This window comes from Oncorhynchus tshawytscha, linkage group LG23 (assembly GCF_018296145.1).
Source record: "Oncorhynchus tshawytscha isolate Ot180627B linkage group LG23, Otsh_v2.0, whole genome shotgun sequence".
NCBI lineage: Eukaryota > Metazoa > Chordata > Actinopteri > Salmoniformes > Salmonidae > Oncorhynchus > Oncorhynchus tshawytscha.
This window is the reverse complement of record NC_056451.1, coordinates 7,979,683-7,998,857: the sequence shown is the minus strand read 5'-3', so window position 1 is coordinate 7,998,857 and position 19,175 is coordinate 7,979,683. Positions and strand designations below refer to the sequence as shown.

General features: G+C 42.0%; 1 protein-coding gene across 1 annotated transcript in view; it reads left to right on the top strand.

The window, feature by feature from the left end:
* LOC112223056 (myomesin-3) overlaps positions 1-19,175 on the top strand; it is a 78,254-nt gene that overhangs the window by 29,836 nt on the left and 29,243 nt on the right. Inside the window, 6 exon segments of the mRNA XM_042304387.1 lie at positions 7,788-7,945; positions 8,157-8,293; positions 8,488-8,573; positions 9,657-9,783; positions 13,389-13,433; positions 17,432-17,622. The gene's annotated coding sequence lies outside the window, so the exon portion shown is untranslated.

Genomic DNA, 19,175 nt, shown 5'->3' with positions numbered 1-19,175 from the left:
GACATGCCAGCAACAAACGCTGACACAACACATCTAAGTATATATGACCAAATTATGAAAGACAAGCATTGTCATTTTGAATTCCGTAAAGTGAGTGTGGAAGAGGTGAAAAAAAGATTGTTGTCTATCAACAATGATAAGCCACCGGGGTCTGACAACTTGAACGGAAAATTACTGAGCATAATAGCAGACGATACTGCTAACATTAATAATATGCATGTCAATCTCTCCTCAGACAACAACATTGATGTTTACGCTGACTCGCTGAGCGAGTTTATTAGCAAGAGCATCGGAGATGTTGTACCCACGGTGACTATTAAAACCTTTCCTATGCAGACAATGTTCTTTTGTTTTTATCCAAGCCTAAAACTTCTATTCCCCCCTTACTTAACTTGATAAATACATTCGGCTCCTCCTCTGGCTACAAGATAAACTGGCAAAAAAGTGAATTGATGCCAATGTCACGGCCTGTGGATATGCAATTTCTGCAATCTATCCCATTTAGAACAGTGATGGACAAGTTCACAAGCCTTGGCATTGTAGTGACAAGAGACCTTGATCAGCCATTGAAAGTGAATTGGGACATGAAAAATGATCAGCTTAAACAAAATATAGATTTTTGGAAAACTCTGCCTATCTCCTTGGATGGTCGTATAAACGCTATTAAAATTGTTGTCCTACCCAGGTTTCTTTACCTCTTCCAATGTCTACCCAATTTCATACCACAAAGCTATTTTAAGAAACTGGATTCAATAATAATTGCATTTTTTTATGGGATAACAAGGCAGCCAGAATTTCAAAGAAGCATTTATGCAAGTACAAGATAGAGGGGGGCTTTGGCCTTCCTCACTTTAAACATTATTATTGGGCTGCTAATCTGAACATTGTGTCTTTCTGGAGGGAAAGTTTACCTGCGATGAGACAGAAGGATATGCCTTCATGGCTTTTGATTGAGCAGGCCTCCTGTCAACGTTCCTCACTCCCTGCACGTGTTAATAGTCCATCATATGTGAAAAAAGCCACTTATGACTCTAATCCAGTCATTTGTCATACTCTTAAGATCTGGAAACAGATGAGGTATTTTCGTAACACACCCACTGTTTACATTGACAGCCCGATTTGCCTGAATCATGCTTTCCACCCCGCATTGGATGATGTGGTGTTTTCACAGTGGAGGGAGAAGGGGCTCACAACAATTGGTAATCTATACATAGATGGTCAGTTAGCTTCATTTCAACAATTACAGGGAAAGTTCAACATGCCAACAACACATTTTTTCAGATACCTCCAAATCAGGAATTTCTTAAGGACACATATCCCATAGTATGGCATAAAGCCAAATAATCCTACATTAGATAGCCTGATCCTTGACAAACCCCATTCAAAAGGGTCGGTCACTAGACTGTATGATGTGCTACAGGCCCACATAGAGGTATCCACAGACACTATTAAAAGGGCTTGGGAACAAGAACTTGGTTCAGAAATCTCAGATGAGGACTGGGTAGAAGCTCTCAGGAATATAAACCACAGTTCAGTGAATGCCAGACACAACCCTGTACAGTTTAAGGTGATACACAGGTTACATTACTCAAAAGTAAAACTGCATACAATATTCCCGGACACCTCACCACTGTGTGAGAGGTGCAAGCAGAATGAGGGGACGTTGACCCACTTATTTCAGACATGTCCTAAATTACATGCTTACTGGGCTCTCATTTTTTATTACTTATCTAAAGCCTTTGATAGAGTTCTAGCCCCAGACCCATTGATCGCTCTGTTTGGTACAGTTGATGGGAATAACCAGGAGGAGAAGCTGTCTCTCTTTGTACTCTATAAGCCAAAAGGCTCATATTGCAATTTTGGAAATTGAAGACTGTACTTACCTTTGAAATGTGGTTACGGGATTTAGGGAATGTAATACATACAGTGGGGCAAAAAAGTATTTATTCAGCCACCAATTGTGCAAATTCTCCCACTTAAAAAGATGAGAGGCCTGTAATTTTCATCATAAGTACACTTCAACTATGACAGACAAAATGAGAAAAATAAATCCAGAAAGTCACATTGTAGGATTTTTTATGAATTTATTTATACAGGTGCATCAAAGTTGGGACTGAGAGACTCAAAAACAGTTTCTATCTCAAGGCCATCAGACTGTTAAACAGCCATCACTAACATTGAGTAGCTGCTGCCAACATACAGACTCAAATCTCTAGCCACTTTAATAATAGGATGTCATAAATGTATTACTAGTCACTTTAAACAATGTCACTTTATATAATGTTTACATTCCCTACATTACCCATCTTATATGTATATACTGTACTCTATACCATCAACTGCATCTTGCCTATGCCGCACGGCCGTCGCACATTCATATATTTATATGTACATATTCTTATTCATCCCTTTACACTTGTGTGTATAAGGTTGTTGTTATGGAATTGTTAGATTACTCGTTAGATATTACTGCATGGTCGGAACTAGAAGCACGAGCATTTTGCTACACTTGCATTAACATCTTCTAACCATGTGTATGTGACCAATCAAATTTGATTTGATCCATGTTTCTCAAATGTCAAATTTTGAAGTTGTTCCAAATGTTTCATTTCAAAGTGTTTAAGGTTAAGTTTAGGCACGAACTCCTCATTTGTAGGGTTAGGGTTAAGTGTAGGAATTAACTCGGAATCTTTAAAAGGATCCGCCCCTATTTTTCAATTTTCGCCTAAAATGACTTACCCAAATCTAACTGGAAATGCATATTCTTGATACCCTTTGAAAGGAAACACTGTGAAGTTTGTGGAAATGTGAAATGAATGTAGGAGAATATAACACATTAGATCTGGTATAAGAAAACATTTTTTTGTGTTTCTTTTTTACAACCATCTTTGAAATACAAAAGAAAGGAGGTCATTTAGATGGTGTCCACAAGAGGGCAACTGTGTATGTGCAGAATTTCAGACTGATAACTTCAAGAATGTTCTTCATGATTTGCCCAAATGTACCCAAATGGCCTCCAATTGGCAGAATTGGAAAATTGATCGGTAAACTGCATCCAATTTGCTGAGTAGAGTGTTGGAGGCTATTTTGTAAACGTCCAGAGTAGTGATGCTAGACGGGAGGGCAGGTGCAGGCAGCGATCGGTTGAAGAGCATGCATTTAGTTTTACTTGCATTTCAGAGCAGTTGGAGGCCACGGAAGGAGTGTTGTATGGCATTGAAGCTCGTCTGGAGGTTTGTTAACACCGTGTCCAAAGAACGGCCAGAAGCATACAGAATGGTGTCGTCTTCGTAGAGGTGGATCAGAGAATCACCAGCAGCAAGAGCTTCATTTTGATGTATACACCCCCATAGAGACTGCCAGAGGTCCGGACAACAGGCCCTCCGATTTGACACACGGAACTCTATCTGAGAAGTAGTTGGTGAACTAGGTGAGCTAGGTGAGGCAGTCATTTGAGAAACCAAGGCTGTTGAGTCTGCCGATAAGAATGCAGTGATTGACATAGTCGAAAGCCTTGGCCAGGTCGATAAATATGGCTGCACAGTATTGTCTTTTATCGATGTCGGTTATGATATCGTTTTGGACCTTGAGAATGGCTGAGGTGCACCCATGACCAGCTCGGAAACCAGATTGCATAGCGGAGAAGATACGGTGGGATTCGAAATGGTAGGTGATCTGTTTGTTAACTTGGCTATCGAAGACTTTAGAAAGGCAGGGTAGGATAGATATAGGTCTGTAACAGTTTGGGTCTAGAGTGTCTCTCCCTTTGAAGAGGGGGATGACCGCAGCAGCTTTTCAATCTTTAGGGATCTCAGACGATACCACTGAGAGCTTGAACAGGCTAGTAATAGGGGTTGCAACAATTGCAGCAGATCATTTTAGAAAGAGAGGGTCCAGATTGTCTAGCCCAGCTGATCTGTAGGGGTCCAAATTTTGCAGCTATTTCAGAATATCTGCTATCTGGATTTGGGTGAAGGAGAAATGGGGAGGCTTGGTGAAGTTGCTGTGGGGGATGCAGAGCTGTTGACCAGTGTAGGGGTAGCTAGGTGGAAAGCATGGCCAGCCATAGAAAAATGCTTATTGAAATTCACGATTATCGGTGCAGTGGGCATCTGGGATAAGGTGCTCTTATTCTCCATGGACTTTACAGTGTCCCAGAACATTTTGGAGTTTGTGCTACATGATGAAAATTTTTGTTAGAAAAACCTAGCCTTTGCTTTCCTAACTGCCTGTGTATATTGGTTCCTAACTTCCATGAAAAGTTACATACTGTGGGGGCTATTCGATGCTAATGCAGTACGCCACAGGATTTTTTTGTGCTGGTCAAGGGCAGTCAAGTCTGGAGTGAACCAAGTGCTATATCTGTTCTTAGTTCTCCATTCTTTTTTTGAATGGGGCATGCTGATTTAAGATGGTGAGGAAGGCACTTTTAAAGATTATATCAAGGCACAAGGAGAGACCCAAATGCATACACAGGAGGCAGATGGTTGGAGTCTTACAATGTTAATTCATCCGAAGGGGTAGGCAAGAGAATGGTCGTGGACAGGCAAAAGGTAAAAACCAGATCAGAGTCCAGGAGGTACAGAGTGGCAGACAGGCTCGTGGTCAAGGCAGGCAGAATGGTCAGGCAGGCGGGTACAAAGTCCAGAAACAAGCATGGGTCAAAACTGGGAGGACTAGAAAAAGGAGAATGCAAAAAACAGGAGAACGGGAAAAACTTGGAAACATACAAGACAAACTGGCACAGAGAGACAGGAAACACAGGGATAAATACAATTGGGAAAATAAGCGACACGTGGAGGGGGTGGAGACAATCACAAGGACAAGTGAAACAGATCTGGGCATGACAGAATAACCAGGCATCCACTACTGACGGAATGAGGTCAATATCCTTCCAGGATACCCGGGCCAGGTCAATTAGAAAGGCCTGCTTGCTGACGTGTTTTAGGGAGGGTTTGACAGTGATGAGGGGTGGTCGTTTGACCGTGAACCCATTACTGACGCAGGCAATGAGGCAATGATCGCTGAGATCCTGGTTGAAGACAACAGAGGTGTATTTAGAGGGCAGTTAGGTCAGGGTGATATCTACGAGGGTGTTATTGGATTTAGGTTGTACCTGGTAGGGTCCTTGATAATTTGTGTGAGATTGAGAGTATCTAGTTTAGATTGTAGGACCGCCGGGGTGTTAAGCATATCCCAGTTTAGGTCACCTAACAGTACGAACTCTTAAGATAAATGGGGGCCAATTAATTCACATATGGTGTCCAGGGCACAGCTGGGGGCTGAGGGGGGTCTATAATAAGTGGCAATAGTGAGAGACTTATTTCTGGAAAGGTGGATTTTTAAAAGTAGAAGCTCGAACTGTTTGCGCACAGACCTGGATTGCATGACAGAACTCTGCAGGCTCTCTCTGCAGTAGATTGCAACTCCACCCCCATTTGCAGTTTTATCTTGACGGAAAGATTTGTAGTTGGGGATGGAAATTTCAGAATTTTTGGTGGCCATCCTAAGCCAGGATTCAGACATGGCTAGGACATCAGGGTTAGCGGAGTGTGCTAAAGCAGTGAATAAAACAAGCTTAGGGGGGAGGCTTCTGATGCATGAAACCAAGGCTTTTACGGTTACAGAAGTCAACAAATGATAGCGCCTGGGGAATAGGAGTGGAACTGGGGGCTACAGGGCCTGGGTTAACCTCTACATCACCAGAGGAACAGAGGAGGAGTAGGATAAGGGTACGGCTAAAGGCTATAAGAATTGGTTGTCTAGAGTGTTGGGGACAGGGAATAAAAGGAGCAGATTTCTGGGCGTGGTAGAATAGATTCAGGTCATAATTTACAGATAATGGTATGGTAGGATGTGAGTACAGAGGAGGTAAACCTAGGTGTTGAGTGACAATGAGAGAGGTTTCGTCTCTGGAGGCACCAGTTAAGCCAGGTGAGTCTCCGTATGTGTGTGGGGTGGGACAAAAGAGCTATCTAAGGCATTTGGAGTGGATCTGAAGGCTCTACAGTGAAGTAAAACAATCAGGACTAGCCAAGACAGCAGTAGACAAGGCATATTGACATTCGGGAGAGGCATAAAGCAATCACAGGTATTGATCAGGAGAGCTAAGACAACAATGGGTAAATGGTGATGAATGGGCAGAGCAGGTCAGTTTGCTACATACAGGAAGTGAGTTCGAGGCTGGGGCCGACATGTAAGGCATAAAAACAAAACAACAAAAAAATACTTTTCAACGCTGGATTCCAAAACGCAACCACTGGCAACAGAGGCAGATGCATAACCATGCCAACCATCCCCATACACAAAGCCTGAGCAAAACCAAAACCTACTTGAAGGTGATGTATTGTATCGACTTTTGGCAGGCACATGTTGTATGATTTATATCGCTGTATTCTTTTTGCTTTGTCCAATTTGTCCTTTCCGCTTCTTCCTCCAACGACATCCTCACAGTTAAACTGTTATCTCAGAGAGGCTGCAGTGTTGCCTTGACAACAACATTTGTTGCTCATGATCTTGTTTCTGCTTCGGAGACAACAAGAAACAAGGTGTATTGAGTCTATATGAGTTTAACACAATAGAACTACAGTACTGGCAAGCCTGTAGTACATGCACAAATTCTGTAATATCAGTGATCTATTATAAGATTATGTAAGATGTCCATATCAGGACCATATAAATATCATGATAAACTGGGTGGTTCGAGCACTGAATGCTGATTGGCTGAAAGTCGTGCTATATCAGACCGTATACCATTGGTATGACAAAACATTTCTTTATACTGTTCTAATTACGTTTGTAACCAGTTTAAAATAGCTGTAAGGCACCTCAGGGGTTTGTGGTATAAGGCCACGACTAAGGGCCGTATCCACGCACTCCGCGTTGCGTCGTCCTTAAGAACAGCCCTTAGCGGTGGTATATTGGCCATATACCACACCCCCTCGTGCGTTATTGCTTATTTATATTTCCATGATTAGGACAGCCTCAGTGTCACAAGGAGTTGGTGTATCAGGGAATAGCATTATGTCCGCCAATGCTGTGACCACATGGCCTTGCGTAGACAGGTAAGAGTCTGCTGTGATCTCATCACATACAGATATCCACGGACACTCTGGACACTGAATTACAGGCCTCCAGTATTGTGAATTCAGTAGGCCCGAATGTATAAAAGCAGATGCCCAGTGGAAAATCAACATGGTCTCATTTAACCATTGTAGTTATATGTCGCTCACGCTGACATCCCTACATTCCCCGTGGCTTACTGAGATGTTGACGTTTCTTTGCCTTATGTCAGTTGACCAGTATTCAAATCAAACTTTATTTGTCACATGCGCCAAATACAACAATATAGACCTTAGGGTGAAATTATTACTTACAAGCCCTTAACCAACAGTGCAGTTCAAGAAGAGTAAAGAAAATATTTTCCAAATAAACTCAAGTTAAAAAAATATAATTAAAAAAGTAACACAATAACATATCCATAATGAGGCTATATACAGGGGGTACCGGTACCGAGTCAATGTGCGGGGGTACAGGTTAGTTGAGGTAATTTGTACATGTAGGAAGGGGTGAAGTGACTATGCATAGATTATAAACAGCGAGTAGCAGCAGTGTACAAAACAAATGGGGGGGGTCAATGTAATAGTCCGGTAGCCATTTGATTAATTGTTCAGCAGTCTTATGGCTTACCGCCCATTATATAGGTCCTGGATTGTGTACGCACTACCCTCTGTAGCGCCTTACGGTCAGATGCTGAGAAGTACCAGCTGTGTTTATCTGTGTTCCAGGCTGCGCAGAAGGCTTCCATCCATTTTAAGTATCTGGAGGACCTGAGTCATAAGGCCCCAGACTTCCTTATCCCGCTAAGAGCCCACATGGTGTGGGAGGGCATGGGGGTCAAACTCTCTTGCACCATCCAGGGATGCCCACCCCCTAGGGTCACCTGGTAAGCACTCACACTCAAGGCTAATTGAAAATCTCTGAAGACGGATAGGTTACAGTATGCTTATTATGTAGCTACATTGGAATATTGCTCTGATATTTGTGGGTGAAATTACCTTATTTGCTTCGGTATAAGCCTTGGCAATGTGTATAACCATCATCCTTGATAAGCAGATGCACTAAAAGACTAGCTGATGAAAAGAATATGTGTTCAGTATTCATGCCTGAGCATACGCAGAGCTCTGGACCAGATGACCTGCGGCTTATGAGTTGAACAATCCCAGACGGGACGCATGCATCCCAATGAGCTTCGAGAGTCTTGACTCGACTGAGACGGAGCTCAAGAAGAAATGTGAGATCAAAAGCCATCTATATGCTAAAGGAGTCATGTTAACTGTTGCGTAGCATAGATTAGCATAATTAGCATTGGGCAGGAACATTGCATAACAGTGGTCATGTTTACATTTAATTGGGATTTTTGTTAGTTTATGTTAAGTTTTGTTAGTCATTTGGACTGTTATTAACTCTCTCCATCCCAATAATAAGGATGGGACACCTCTGGGTGCCTATGGCCAGGCCTGGAACTACAGTCTGAAGAAGAAGTTTGGCCTCAACTCGCTGGAAATCAGAAGGTAAACGAAAGGATTTTCATATGTATGCCTTTAGCACCCTGCTGTTCAAGACGTTGTAGTTACTTCCACTCCCCTCTTCCATTTCCTCCCCCTTCCTTCTGAGTGAATATAAGAGTGAACCGTCTTCAGAAAGTATTCAAACCCCTTGACTTAGTCCACATTTTGTTGTGTTACAGGCTGAATTCAAAATGGATTAAAAAAAGATTTTTCTCACCCATCTACACACATTTTAGTGCCTTGTTGCAAACAGGATGCATGTTTTGGAATTTGTTTTATTCTGTACAGGCTTCCTTATTTTCACTCTGTAAATTAGGTTAGTATTGTGGAGTAACTACAATGTTGTTGATCCATCCTCAGTTTTCTCACAGCCATTAAACTCTGTAACTGTTTTAAAGTTACCATTGGCCTCATGGTGAAATTCCTGAGCGGTTTCCTTCCTCTCCAGCAACTGAGTTTGGAAGGACACCTGTATCTTTGTAGTGACTGAGTGAATTAATACACTACCCAAAGTATTATTAATACCTTCAATATGCTCAAAGGGTTATTCAATGTCTGCTTTTTTATTTTTACCCATAGGAGCACTTGTTTGCAAGGCATTGGAAAACCTCCCTGGTCTTTGTGGTTGAATCTGTGTTTGAAATTCACTGCTCAACTGAGGGACCTTATAGATAATTGTATGTGTGGGGTACAAAGATGTCATTCAAAAATGTTAAACACTATTATTAGACACATGCAAGTCCATGCAACTTATTATGTGACTTGTTAAGCATATTTTTACACCTGAACTTATTTAGGTTTGCCATAACAAAGGGGTTGAATACGTTTAATCAAGATGTTTAAGCTTTTCATTTTTAATCAATTTGTACAAATTTCTAAAAACATAATTCCACTTTGACATTATGGTGTATTGTGTGTAGACTAGTGACAAAACATCTACATTTAATCCATTTTAAATTCAGGTTGTAACAATACTTTCTGAAGGCACTGTACATGAGAATGTTGGCATGTCTTGTGGCTTTGGGCTCAGCCTGGAGCCAAGATGGTGGCACAAACATATGAGTCATCACCCTTCACCATCCCCAGGTGCTCTGTTGAGGATGCTGGGGAGTTCGAGGTGGTTGCCAAGAGTTCTCTGGGTGAAGCTACTACCATTGCCACTCTGGTGGTCAACTGTAAATAGCTGCTGATTCTGACAGCTTTCATGGACATGGTATTCCTGCATGCAGATTGCTCCTCTGGCAATCCTCTTCCCCTTTCCTGTTCCATACTAGTCCATACTTGTTTTACTCATGTGAGACAACCTAAAGGGATGCTCATTCATACTTCTATGGGATTTAAATCATCGTTCATCCATACCAATTATTTCTAAATCATCTTGATCCAGTTTCAATCTGTAGTGACGTATTGCACCTAGATGACTGGGGTTCTAGACCATATCAATAGCCTACACCTTCAATCTAAACTGATTAGTGCATGACATTACATGCCATTACGAGTGATGAAACACGTGTAGCCTAGCGCTAAGAGCATTGGGCCAGGAACTGGAAGGTCGCTGGTGTAACTGAGACTTGTGCGCTAAGAGTCAGGAAGCAAGTTCAGGGAGTGAATACATTTAATAAATAAATGTAACATAATACAAAACACGAACAAAGCACAGACATGACACAGAAACAGAAACAATGAAGCCTGGGGAAGGAACCAAAGGGAGTGCCATGTAGGGCAGATAATCAAGGAGGTGATGGAGTCCAGGTGAGTTGCATAATGCGCTGAAGCACCTAACGATGGTGACAGGTGTGCGCCATAATGAGCAGCCTGGTGACCTAGAGGCCGGAGAGGGAGCACAAGTGACAGCTGGTTTGAATACCCTACCAGATAAGGTCAGGAATCTGCCGATGTGCCCTTGAGCAAGGCACTTAAACCTAATTTGCTCCAGGGATGCTGTACTACTATGGCTGACACTATAAAACACATTTCACTGCCCCTATAAAGCATCTTACAGTTTTTTTCAATTGCTAAACGACAGTGGGCACAACTGGAGTCACATGTGCAAAACTCTAACTACAGTTTGCACTACCAACAGTCACCTGAGCTAAACAGTTCACATCACCTGCAAAACTCATTCCAAGCAACACAACTCTTAACACATGGCTCAAAACACGCTCAGTGCAGCCAAACACTATGCACAACCCTCACTGAGATAACACACACTGTCACTCAGAACACACTGAGAGTAAAAACACTAGCATCAAACACCAATACAGAAAATACAAACTTTTCATCTTTAGAGTTTGAACAATTTCAGTGACTTCATACAAAGTAATATTTTCTTCAAAGAAAAGAGTGACATTCTTTCACATGATTTATTACAATTTTTAGAACATAACAATTCTTTAAGGTAAATGAAAATTAGCAGTTTGCTTCAATAGTCTGTAGTAATTTACGGAATTACAGTAATGAGAAAAAAAAGGTAGAAACTAAAAGTACATACTGTAATTCGAACAAATAATTGAGGGGCTAATCCTGCCTCTCTCTAGCATCAAGCCACAGGTTTTCTTCAACATCACATCTAATGTTTTCTCTTGCCATGCACCTGGGGAAGAACCTTCTGGAGTGCCTTATCCATCCCTGGCAGTCCTCTGGACTCGTGTCCTCACATCCGGCATGCATGGCTTCCAAAAGAGACATTTGGTCATGTGGGTGGTGACCAAACACTTTCCACCTCCAGGCAGAGAAAAACTCCTCTATTGGGTTGAGGAAGGGTGAATATGCAGGCAGGTACAAAACTATAAATCTGTGATGTGCTGCAAACCAATCTGTGACAGCTGCAGAGTGGTGAAAAGCAACGTTATCGCAAACTATGACAAAAAGAACTGGCTCCCCCTGTTCTGCTGGCACTACCTGAGCATAGAGCTGTTCTAGGAAAGCTATAAGCCTTTCTGTGTTGTATGGGCCAATGAGTGGTGTGTTGAGAAGCAAACCATCATTGGCCATTGCAGCACACATGGTGATATTTCCCCCCCTTTGGCCTGGAACCTCCACAGTGGCCCTTTGACCTATAACATTCCTTCCTCTGCGCCGTGTTTTGGCAAGGTTAAATCCAGCTTCATTGATAAATACAAATGAATGTGGTCTTTCCAGTGCTTCCACCTCCATTACTCTCTGAAAAACAGTAAGTGCACAGTTTTACTGTAGAAATGCTAGTGTTTTTTTTTACTGTAAATATTTTGTATAGCTGTGTACGTAACCTCAGACGTCTTACCTGGACATATTGGTATCTTTGCTCTTTTACCCGTTCACTGTTTCTCTCGAACGGTACAGTGTATAACTGTTTCATTGTAACTTGGTGTTTCTTTAGGACTCGAGCAATAGTTGTTGCGCTGACAGAATTAACATTTTCAAATATATCATTATCAGCCAGCACTCTATCTTGAATCTCCCGCAGTTTTATTGCATTGTTGACAACAACCATGTCAACAATAGCATTTTCCTGCGCATCTGAAAATATTTTTCCTCTTCCCCCTGTTGGGGGCAGCCTTTGGGTCCTGTTGTAAAAATATATTTTACAGTCAAACTTACTGTAATATATATCTGTGTAAATATTCTATAATTTCAATACAAAATAGATTCCTGTAATGTTTTCATTTACTGTAAGGATGTAACTCTCACCTGTTTGCATGATGGAAAATTCGCATTACAGATGCCACTGTGGATCTTTGCAGATTGGGTTGCACCCCCAACCCTGCCTCTCTCAATGAGAGACCATGGTTCACGACATGGTCTATAAGTGTAGCCCTTATTTCATCTGAAATAACAGCTCTTTGTCTTCTTTGTCTTCCTCCACGCATCTGCCCTCTCCCTGCCACCCTTCTCCCTCCACGAACCCATCTTCCTTGTTCCATTTCCAAAATTAGTCTTTCTGAGCTCTACCTATATATACTGTAATATGTGTGTGTGTTCACTAACAAGTCTAAAACAAGACACCTGCTTAGCCTTTCAGCTGAAATTGCAATCAGCAGTGTTTGAAAGGCACAAGGCTGAAATCTATTCCGTTTTGAATGTGTGGTTCACAGTTTTGACAGCAGTGTGTTAGCATTTGAACAAAGTGCTGTAAATCCACAGTGCTGTGCAGGTTGTGGTTAAAGTCATGGGATAAGTGTGTAGAGTTTTGAAAACTGTGTTCAAGCAATGAAAAACGAACTAGAGTTTGGTCCACATGAACTGCTGCTGTGCAGTCTGTAGTTAGAGTTTTGCACATGTGACTCCAGTTGTGTCCACTGTCGTTTAGCAATCGAAAAAAACTGTAATATTAAATGGGTTAGTCCGCTTATTAACTAACCAAAAACCTACGGTGTCTGCAGTCTACCGCCCACATTAACAGAACTTTGGACCTTTCGTTACACCACCACAACAACTCTGTTGACAGAAGGGATGTTAATAATATTACAAGAGTAATTCATTAATTCAATTCTGAATCTTTTCCCCAAGCTTCTTAATGGCCTAGAAACAGTGTGAGGGTGCCCCGAAAATACCGGGATACTCCTTCCCCTCGTAGATCAATTAAATGGCAAAGGAGTGTAATGAGACACTTCAAGGGGCCAAGTGCTCCTATTCACCTATCATCCATATTTCACCTGCTCACGTTCTCCTTCGATTGTTTAAATGGGTTAAAGGGAATATTAGTTGTGACGTGTATAAAAGTGGCCTTGCCAGGATTGGTTTGTCTCTCTTTCTCTCTCCTTTCCCTCTATCTCTCTGCACTCTCCCCACACCTCTCTCTCTCTCCCTCCTCCTTGTCCCCCCCACTCCACGATTCAGCATATCAAGGAGCCGAGGCCACAATCGAGCAATCCTGGACCCCAAGTAAGTTTCATGCAGCGTCTAATGAAAAATGTCCTTCTTAATTTCTCTGCAGCCTTTTGGAGTTCACTCTCTTCTCCTCCGCTAAGACGGAGCCTTTGAAGACACGACTCTGAGGCTCTGCTGCATGTACTCTGACATGGTTTGGCTGACTGGATACAAGGAGGATTGGATGGCGAAGGGATGTTTATGGTTCATCGGAGTGTGTGTTGAGGGTGTGTGTGTGTGTGTGTGTGTGTGTGTGTGTGTGTGTGTGTGTGTGTGTGTGTGTGTGTGTGTGTGTGTGTGTGTGTGTGTGTGTGTGTGTGTGTGTGTGTGTGTGTGTGTGTGTGTGTGTGTGTGTTTGTGTGTGCGCCTGTATATAAAGGAGTTGATTGGGAGGGGCAGGTGAACGAATCGCTGCCATTTCAGCGCCAGTCAGAGTCATGTATATTTCAGCACACAGAGAGAGTATGCGATTTGTTCACATTTGCTGTCAGCTTAGGGAGCCCTATAAATCAAATCAAATGTAATGTTATATAGGCTATGTCCCTCTTCCACCTAGATACTGAGCTAGTAGAGAGGCTGGTTGCACCCACAGGGAGACCATGCGGAGTAGTGATTAGACACTGACTAATAACCAACAGATTATTTATCTATATTGTTTAGCACTGCTGTGTTGCCTTAGTAAATGACTTGCTCTTCCTAGATTGTGTCAGCATCACACACAACTGGAGCAAACTGTTATTGACAATAACAAACTCACTGTGTCACACACTGTTTAAAGTGGTGTGCAAGTCACAATCAATGGACTCAGACGTTGGTGTCCTCTGCATGTTTGAAATGAACTTGCAATCATTCTGAATGAAGCTTTATCAGCATGTAATGCCATTCATACACACTTGCTGAGGAGAAAATGGGATTTGAATTGCAGTATGACATTAGTGTGGTGCTGAGACTTCATTATGCCATGTGGAGCAGGGAGACAGACACTATTATCCAATGTGGATTACTCCCTAGAAAAAAGGGCAACCCCAGCACATTTATCATAATCATGATGGGGACGTGCAGGGAATGATTGAAATAGAGATTAAGTTGGGGAGAGATGGGGAGTTATTAAATTGATGTGCATCCGAATGATTGCCCTGGTCTGTAATTTAGACAAAGACCATTATGGAAACATGTCTGTGACCTTTCAGATCTGTTGGTGGGAATGGGATCTGACTAGGCCTGGTAGTTTTCAGTTTTATCTCACAATTAGTCTAGACCCTGTTTTGTAGACGGAACAGGGGACCTCCGAAAAGGAAGAGTTTCATGTTCGTAAGTTAGCTTTTATTGTTTAAATACATAATGAAAAAGATTGGTGTGTTTTTTCACTATTTAGGCATTGGGGTTGTTCAGTGACAGACATGTATTTGTTTAACATCTATCACTTGATTGTTATGTTTCAAAGAGACAAATAATCATGTTTTTTTTTTCACTAAATGCTATATATCCGCCTCACTCTCAGAGAAATCAGTAGTACTGATAGGCTTTACACAGTCAAATGTAACAAATAACTAAATTGCTTATAAATAACTGTACATATGATACATACAATATTCATAACATGTTTTTAAGAACATTATTCACTACAGTAATATAAGATCTGTTTGTAGAACATTTACATTTGACATTTTAATTTAGCATATTTTCTCTTATCCAGAGTGGCTTAGAGTAATTGCATTCATCTTATTAAGATAGCTAGGAGAGACAACCACATATCACAGTCAAATAAACAGGATACAAACATTCCATTCTAGCTAAATAATTTACATATAGCATTTTGCAAAAACACATTTTCATACACATCTAAAATCTGAGAAGAGTAATAACATTTTACACACATATGAAGGCACCTATAAGCGATCATTTATGATGAAAAAAACAAAAATGTGAAACATTTGTGGATATAGACTTTTGGAAATTAACTCTTCATACATTCAGAAAGATTTCAAACCCCTTGACTTTTTACACATTTTGTTTTGTTACAGCCTTATTCTAAAATGGATTCTACCGTTTTTTTCTTCTTCTCATAAATCTACACACAATAACCCATAATGACAAAGCAAAAAATAATATATATATTACATTTACATACATCAGACTCTTTAATCAGTACTTTGCTGAAGCACCTTTGGCAGCGATTACAGCCTTGAGTCTTCATGGGTATGACGCTACAAGCTTGGCATACATTCTTCTCTTCAGATCCTCTGAACCTCTGTCAGGTTGTATGGGGAGCATCGCTCCACAGCTACTTTGTGGTCTCTCCAGAGATGTTCGATCGGGTTCAAGTCCGTGCTCTGGCTGGGCCACTCAAGGACATTCAGAGACTTGTCCCGAAGCCAATCCTGCATTGTCTTGGCTGTGTGCTTAGGGTCTTTGTCATGTTGGAAAGTCAACCTTCGCCCCAGTCTGAGGTCCTGAATGGTCTGGAGCAGGTTTTCATCAAGGATCTCTCTGTACTTTTCTCCGTTCATCTTTGTCTCGATCCTGACTAGTTTCCCAGTCCCTGCCACTGAAAAACATCCCCACAGCATGATGCTGCCACCACCATGCTTCACCGTAGGGATGGTTCCAGGTTTCCTCCAGATATGACACCTGGCATTCAGGCCAAAGAGTTCAGTCTTGGTTTCATCAGACCAGAGAATCTGGTTTCTCATGGTCTGAGAGTCTTTAGGTGGCTTTTTGGCAAACTCCAAGCAGGCTGTCATGTACATTTTACTGAGGAGTGGCTTCCATATGGACACTCTACCATAAAGGCCTGATTAGTGGAGTGCTGCAGAGATGGTTGTCCTTCTGGAAGGTTCTCCCATTTCCACAGAGGAACTCCTGAGCTCTGTCAGAGTGACCATCGCATTCTTGGTCACCTCCCTGACCAAGGCCCTTCTCCTCCGATTGCTCAGTTTGGCTGGGCAGCCAGCACTAGGAAGAGTCTTGGTGGTTCCAAACTTCTTCCATTTCAGAATGATGGAGGACGCTGTGTTCTTGAGGACCTTCAATGCTGCAGAAACTTTTTGGTAGCCTTCCCCAGATCTGTGCCTCGACACAATCATGTCTTGGAGCTCTACGGACAATTCTTTCGACCTCATGGCTTGGTTTTTGCTCTGACATGCACTGTCAACTGTGGGACTTTATATGAACAGGTGTGTGCCTTTCCAGAGTATCATAGCCAAGGGTCTGAATACTTATGCAAATACGTTTTTTTTTTTTTTTTTTTTTTTTTTTTTTTTTTTTTTCTAAAACCTGTTTTCATTATGGGGTATTGTGTGTAGATTGATGAGGAAAACAAGACATGTAATAAATTTTAGAATACGGCTGTAACATCACAAAATGTGGAAAAAGTCAAGGGTTCTGAATACTTTCTCAATTCCTGTCTCTCATTAATTCTATGTTTATCCCCTTGTGAGGGCGGCCTTTTCAGGAAAAGGGTGCATGCGTGCCAGAGAAGGAGTAAGTGTGTGTGTGTGTGTGTGTGTGTGTGTGTGTGTGTGTGTGTGTGTGTGTGTGTGTGTGTGTGTGTGTGTGTGTGTGTGTGTGTCCTTCGTGCTTGTGTGCGTGCGTGCATGCATTCCTGAAGATGAAAAATATCCCCCCTTCCAATTACTAGTACATGCCAGTTGGCGTATCTGGGCCTTCGTCCAGTTAATTAAGGTCTTCTTTGCATTGGGCATTTTTCACTCTGCTGCCACAAGTGAGAGAATCTGAGGGAGACCAAGGCTTCTTACTCATTGCTTGCCAAGAATAATGGGATGACACCAGTGTCCTCCATAGTACGCAGATGGCAAACCTCAACTTCATCTGACATAACGTCATCATGAGGTTGGAGATGGTGGGAAAATTAGTTCTCTTATTGGTGGATTATTTCCCATCTATATGTTTGTTCTTGCCTGTCGGTTATTTCTCTTCTTCTTTTGCCTTCCCCTCCTCTTCTTCGCCCAACTTTCCCACCTACACCTCCTCCTTTTCCTTCTTCCTTATAGTCTTACTCTTCCTCCTTCCCCCACGCCTCCTCCTCTTCCTCTGTAGTTGCAATAGTGGAGCGGGAGGCTCTATTGAGTTCAGCTTCCCTCCGACCTGGGTGAAAGAGGGGAATCTGAGAATCTGACCCTGCAGTGTGCCTTCTCCTCAGCCCTGCTGCCCTTCCAACAGGACGTGGCCTGGTTCAGAGATGGTGAGTGGAAGTGGGTATTAGCTTGGTCCCAGATCTGTTTGTGGGGTCTTGTCAACTCCTATCGACAATGACTATAGGAGTTGGCAAGGTAGTACAAACAGATCTTAGACCAGGCTAGTAAGAATCCTTCCCAAATATCAACTAGTATTGGAATTGTTGGCTGTATCGTCTGAACTGCATTTACAAGCCGTACTTTATACACTGAGTGTACAAAACATTAGGAACACCTTCCTTATATTGAGTTCCATCCCCTTTCGCCCTCTGAACAGCCTCAATTCATCGGAGCATGGACTCTACAAGGTGTTGAAAGCGTTCCACAGGGATGCTGGCCCGTGTTGACTCCAATGCTTCCCACAGTTGTGTCAAGTTGGCTGGATGTCCATTGGGTGTTGGACCATTCTTGCTACACATGGGAAACTGTTGAGTGTGAAAACCCCAGCAGCGTTGCAGTTCTTGACACACTCAAATCAGTGCGCCTGGCACCTACTACCATACCCCATTCAAAGGCACTTAAATCTTTTGTCTTGAACATTCACTATCTGAATGGCAAGCATACACAATCCATGTTTAATTTGTTGTTATTGTTATTTCTGTTCTATGGCGCGTGCAATGATGTCCGAGGGTGAAAAAAAAGGGTTTGTGGCTTGAAGTAACGTATTTTTTTGTTGGAATGTCGCAAACGGACGTGGCAGTTTCACCGCAACGGATTCCAACTTCAATTTCTCACACTTGCAGCACAAACTGTAAGAGAGTTGGGAAGACATTTTACTTGACATTTCTCTACTCTTTTTGTTGGTGCAAAAGCAACAGTCTCTCAAAAGCCTCCGAGAATAGAAAACAGGTCTAATACATGTCACATCTTATCTCTTTAATCCTCTTAACATAATTCCCTCATTCCCTTCTCTCTCTCTCCTATCTTTCACTCCTATCTCTCCGTCTCTACCTATCTCTCTCTCTCTCTCTTTTTCGCTGTCTCTGTTTTACTGCTCTCCTTTGCTCTGTCTTTATAATGCAGATTGCAGATTAATGCAGATTTGATGACCTGTTCATCTTACCTCCAGACAATGCATCATCCTTCCCTGGCCATGCTTTCACATGGCTGCTCCAGACAGACTTTGTGGGAGGGTTCAATTGAACTGCTGTGGATTACAATTCCTTGCTGGCTTTCAAGCCTCCCTCTCTCACTCTCTCCCCCATCTCGCCCCCTCTAATTTCTACTCCTTCAATTCAAGGGGCTTTATTGGCATGGGAAACATATGTTAACATTGCCAAAGCAAGTGAAGTAGATAAAATACAAAAGTGAAATAAACAATAAAAATAATGAACAGTAAGCATTACACTCACAGAAGTTCCAAAAAGAATAAAGACGTTACAAATGTCATATTATGTATATATACGGTGTTGTAACGATGTACAAATGGTTAAAGTACAAAAGGGAAAATAAAAAAGCAGAAATATGGGTTGTATTTACAATGGTGTTTGTTCTTCACTGGTTGACCTTTTCGTGTGGCAACAGGTCACAAATCCTGCCGCTCTGATGGCACACTGGTATT